This window comes from Orcinus orca, chromosome 13 (assembly GCF_937001465.1).
Source record: "Orcinus orca chromosome 13, mOrcOrc1.1, whole genome shotgun sequence".
Lineage (NCBI taxonomy): Eukaryota > Metazoa > Chordata > Mammalia > Artiodactyla > Delphinidae > Orcinus > Orcinus orca.
The window spans coordinates 4912266-4918135 of NC_064571.1; positions in this window are offsets into that span (position 1 = coordinate 4912266).

The following is a 5870-nucleotide window of genomic DNA, read 5'->3' on the forward strand; positions in this document are numbered from 1 at the left end:
ACCAAGTAATATTTCATTGTATGTATATACACCACATCTTCTTTGTTCATTTATCTATTGATGGATATTTAGGTTGATTCCATGTCTTGGCTATTGTAAATAGTGCTGCTATGAACTTTGGGGTGCATGTATCTTTTTCAGTTATGGTTTTCTCCAACTAGATGACCAGGACTGCAGGATCACATAGTAGTTCTATTTATAGTTTTAAAGAATCTCCATATTGTTCTCCATAGTGGCTGCACCAATTTACACACCCACCAACAGTGTAGGAGGGTTCCTTTCTCTCCACCCCCTCTCCAGCATTTGTTATTTGCAGACATTTTAATAATGGAAATTCTGACTGGTGTGAGGTGATACCTCATTGTAGTTTTGATTTGCATTTCTCTAATAATCAGCCATGCTAAGAATCTTTTCATGTGCCTTTTGGAATCTGTATGTTTTCTGTGGAGAGATATCTTCATAGATCTTTTGCCCATTTTTGATGAGGCTTGTTTGCCTTTTGATACTGAGTTGTATGAGCTGTTTGTATATTTTGGAGATGAATCCCTTGTCAGTCACATCAGTTGTAAATATTTTCTGCCATTCTGTATGTTGTCTTCATTTTTTACAGTTTCTGTTGCTGTGTAAAAGCTTTTAAGTTTAATTAGTCCCCATTTCTTTATTTTTGTTTTCTTTCATTACTCTAGGAAAAAGATCCAAGAAGATACTCCAGCAATTTGTCAAAGGGTGTTCTGCCTTTGTTTTCCTCTAGGAGTTTTACAGTAACTGGTTTTATATTTAGCTCTTTAATCCATTTTGAGTCTATTTTTATATATGGTGTTAGAGGATGTTCTAATTTCATTCTTTTACATCTAGCAGTTCTGTTTTCCCAGTACCACTTATTGAAGAGAATGTCTTTTCTCCATTGTATATGCTTCCCTTTTTTGTTGTATATTAATTGACCATAGGTGCATGGGTTTATTTCTGGGCCTTCCTCTTCCATTGATCTATATGTCTGTTTTTGTGCCAGTACCATACTGTTTTGATTACTGTAGCTTTGTAGTATAGTCTGAAATCAGGGCGCCTGATTCCTCCAGCTCGGTTTTTCTTTCTCAAGATTGCTTTGGCTATTTGGAGTCTTTTGTGTCTCCATACAAATTTTTTCTTCTAGTTCTGTGTAAAATGCCATTGGTAGTTTGATAGGGATTGCAATGAATATGTAGACTGCTTTGGGTAGTATAGTCATTTTGACAATATTGATTCCTCCAGTTCAATAGCACGCTATATTTCCATCTGTGTTGTATTCAATTTTTTATCAGCATCTTACAGTTTTTAGAGTACAGGTCTTTTGCCTCCTTAGGTGTGATTATTCCTAGGTATTTTATTGGTTTTGATGAGACGGTAAATGGGATCGTTTCCTTAGTTTCTCTTTCTGATCTTTCATTGTTACTGTATAGAAATGCAACAGATTTCTGTGTATTAATTTTTCTATCCTGAAACTTTACCAAATTCATTGATGAGCTTTCGTAGTTTTCTGGTAGCATCTTCAGGATTTTCTATGTATAGTATCATATCATCTGCAAACAGTGACAGTTTTACTTCTTCCTTTCCAATTTGGGTTCCTTTTATTTTTCGTCTCTGATTGCTGTGGCTAGGACTTACAAAACTATGTTGAAAAAAGGTGGCAACAGCTGGCATCCTTGTCTTGTTACTGATCTTAGAGGAAATGCTTTCAGCTTTTCACCACTGAGTATGATGTTAGCTGTGGGTTTGTCATATATGGCCTTTATTATGTTAAGGAAGCTTCCCTCTATGCCCACTTTCTGGAGAGTTTTTATCATAAATATGTGTTAACTTTTGTCAAAAGCTTTTTCTGCATCTACTGAGATGAGTATATGGTTTTTATTATTCAATTTGTTAATGTGGTATATTACACTGATTGATTTGCAGATACTGAAAAATCCTTGCATCACTGGGATAAATCCCTCTCAATCATGGTGTATGATTCTTTTAATGTATTGATGGATTTGTTTTGCTAGTATTGTTTGAGGATGTTTGCATTTATATTCATCAGGGATATTGGCCTGTAGTTTTCTTTTTTTGTAGTATCTTTGTCCAGTTTTAGTATCAGGGTGATGGTGGCCTCATAGAATGAGTTTGGAAGTGTTGCTTCCTCTGCAATTCTTTGGAATAGTTTCAGAAGGATAGGCATAACCGTTTTCTCTAAATATTTGGTAGAATTTGCCTGTGAAGCCATCTGGTCCTGAACTTTTGTTTGTTGGGACTTTTAAAATCATAGATTCAATTTCAGTACTTGTAATTGGTCTGTTCATATTATCTATTTCATCCTGTTTCAGTCTTGGGAGACTGTACCTTTCTAAGAATGTATCCATTTCTTCTAGGTTGTCCATTTTATTGGCATATAGTTAGTTGTTATAGTCTCTTATGATCCTTTGTATTTCTGTGTTGTCAGTTGTAATTTCTCCTTTTTCATTTCTAATTTTATTCATTTGAATCCTCTCCCTTTTCTTGTTGATAAGTCCAGCTAAAGATTAATCCATTTTGTTTTTCTTTTCAAAGAACCAGCTTTTAGTTTCATTGATTTTTGCTTTTCTCTTTGTTTCTATTTCATTTATTTCTGCTCTGATCTTTATGATTTCCTCCTACTAACTTTGGGTTTTGTTTGTTCCTCTTCGTTTTATTTATTTATTTACATCTTTATTGGAGTATAATTGCTTTACAATGGTGTGTTAGTTTCTGCTTTATAACAAAGTGAATCAGTTATACATATACATATGTTCCCATATCTCTTCCCTCTTGTGTCTCCCTCCCTCCCACCCTCCCTATCCCACCCCTCCAGGCAGTCACAAAGCACCGAGCTGATCTCCCTGTGTTATGCGGCTGCTTCCCACTAGCTATCTACCTTACGTTTGGTAGTGTATATATGTCCATGCCTCTCTCTCGCTTTGTCACAGCTCACCCTTCCCCCTCCCCATATCCTCAAGTCCATTCTCTAGTAGGTCTGTGTCTTTATTCCTGTCTTAACCCTAGGTGCTTCATGACATTGTTTTTCTTAAATTCCACATATATGTGTTAGGATACGGTATTTGTCTTTCGCTTTCTGACCTACTTCACTCTGTATGACAGACTCTAGGTCCATCCACCTCATTACAAATAGCTCAATGTCGTTTCTTTTTATGGCTGAGTAATATTCCATTGTATATATGTGCCACATCTTCTTTATCCATTCATCCGATGATGGACACTTAGGTTGTTTCCATCTCTGGGCTATTGTAAATAGAGCTGCAATGAACATTGTGGTACATGACTCTTCTTGAATTATGGTTTTCTCAGGGTATATGCCCAGTAGTGGGATTGCTGGGTCATATGGTAGTTCTATTTATAGTTTTTTAAGGAACCTCCATACTGTTCTCCACAGTGCCTGTATCAATTTACATTCCCACCTACAATGCAGGAGGGTTCCCTTTTCTCCACACCCTCTCTAGCATTTATTGTTTCTAGATTTTTTGATGATGGCCATTCTGACTGGTGTGAGATGATATCTCATCGTAGTTTTGATATGCATTTCTCTAATGATTAATGATGTTGAGAATCCTTTCATGTATTTGTTGGCAGTCTGTATATCTTCTTTGGAGAAATGTCTTCTGCCCATTTTTGGATTGGGTTGTTTTTTTGTTATTGAGCTGCATGTGCTGCTTGTAAATTTTGGAGATTAATCCTTTGTCAGTTGCTTCATATGCAAATATTTTCTCCCATTCTGAGGGTTGTCTTTTGATCTTGTTTATGGTTTCCTTTGCTGTGCAAAAGCATTGAAGTTTCATTAGGTCCCATTTGTTTATTTTTGTTTTTATTTCCATTTCTCTAGGAGGTGGGTCAAAAAGGATCTTGCTGTGATTTATGTCATAGAGCATTCTGCCTATGTTTTCCTCTAAGAGTTTGACAGTGTCTGGCCTTACGTTTAGGTCTTTAATCCATTTTGAGCTTAGTTTTGTGTATGGTGTTAGGGAGTGATCTAATCTCATACTTTTACATGTACCTGTCCAGTTTTCCCAGCACCACTTATTGAAGAGGCTGTCCTTTCTCCACTGTACATTCCTGCCTCCTTTATCAAAGATAAGGTGACCATATGCACGTGGGTTTATCTCTGGGCTTTCTATCCTGTTCCATTGATCTATCTTTCTGTATTTGTGCCAGTACCATACTGTCTTGATTACTGTAGCTTTGTAGTATAGTCTGAAGTCCGGGAGCCTGATTCCTCCAGCTCCGTTTTTCATTCTCAAGATTGCTTTGGCTATTCGGGGTCTTTTGTGTTTCCATACAAATTGTGAAATTTTTTGTTCTAGTTCTGTGAAAAATGCCAATGGTAGTTTGATAGGGATTGCATTGAATCTGTAGATTGCTTTGGGTAGTAGAGTCGTTTTCACAATGTTGATGCTTCCAATCCAAGAACATGGTATATCTCTCCATCTAGTTGTATCATCTTTAATTTCTTTCATCAGTGTCTTATAATTTTCTGCATACAGGTCTTTTGTTTCCTTAGGTAGGTTTATTCCTAGGTATTTTATTCTTTTTGTTGCAATGGTAAATGGGAGTGTTTTCTTGATTTCACTTTCAGATTTTTCATCATTAGTGCATAGGAATGCCAGAGATTTCTGTGCATTAATTTTGTATCCTGCTACTTTACCAAATTCGTTGATTAGCTCTAGTAGTTTTCTGGTAGCATCTTTAGGGTTCTCTATGTATAGTATCATGTCATCTGCAAACAGTGACAGCTTTACTTCTTCTTTTCCGATTTGGATTCCTTTTATTTCCTTTTCTTCTCTGATTGCTGTGGCTAAAACTTCCAAAACTATGTTGAATAAGAGTGGTGAGAGTGGGCAACCTTGTCTTGTTCCTGATCTTACTGGAAATGCTTTCAGTTTTTCACCATTGAGGACGATGTTGGCTGTGGGTTTGTCATATATGGCCTTTATTATGTTAAGGAAAGTTCCCTCTATGCCTACTTTCTGCAGGGTTTTTAATCATAAATGGGTGTTGAATTTTGTGAAAAGCTTTCTCTGCATTTATTGAGATGATCATACGGTTTTTCTCCTTCAATTTGTTAATATGGTGTATCACGTTGATTGATTTGCATATATTGAAGAATCCTTGCATTCCTGGAATAAACCCCACTTGATCATGGTGGATGATCCTTTTAATGTGCTGTTGGATTCTGTTTGCTAGTATTTTGTTGAGGATTTTTGCATCTATGTTCACCAGTGATATTGGCCTGTAGTTTTCTTTCTTTGTGACATCCTTGTCTGGTTTTGGTATCAGGGTGATGGTGGCCTCATAGAATGAACTTGGGAGTGTTCCTCCGTCTGCTACATTTTGGAAGAGTTTGAGAAGGATAGGTGTTAGCTCTTCTCTAAATGTTTGATAGAATTCACCTGTGAAACCATCTGGTCCTGGGGTTTTGTTTGTTGAAGATTTTTAATCACAGTTTCAATTTCAGTGCTTGTGATTGGTCTGTTCATATATTCTATTTCTTCTGGATTCAGTCTTGCCAGGTTGTGCATTTCTAAGAATTTGTCCATTTTTTTCCAGGTGGTCCATTTTATTGGCCTACAGTTGCTTGTAGTAGTCTCTCATGATCTTTTGTATTTCTGCATTGTCAGTTGTTACTTCTCCTTTTTCATTTCTAATTCTATTGATTTGAGTCTTCTCCCTTTATTTCTTGATGAGTCTATCTAATGGTTTATCAATTTTGTTCATCTTTTCAAAGAACCAGCTTTTAGTTTTATTGATCTTTGCTATCCTTTCCTTCATTTTTTTTCATTTATTTCTGATCTGATTTTTATGATTTCTTTCCTTCTGCTAACTTTGGGGTT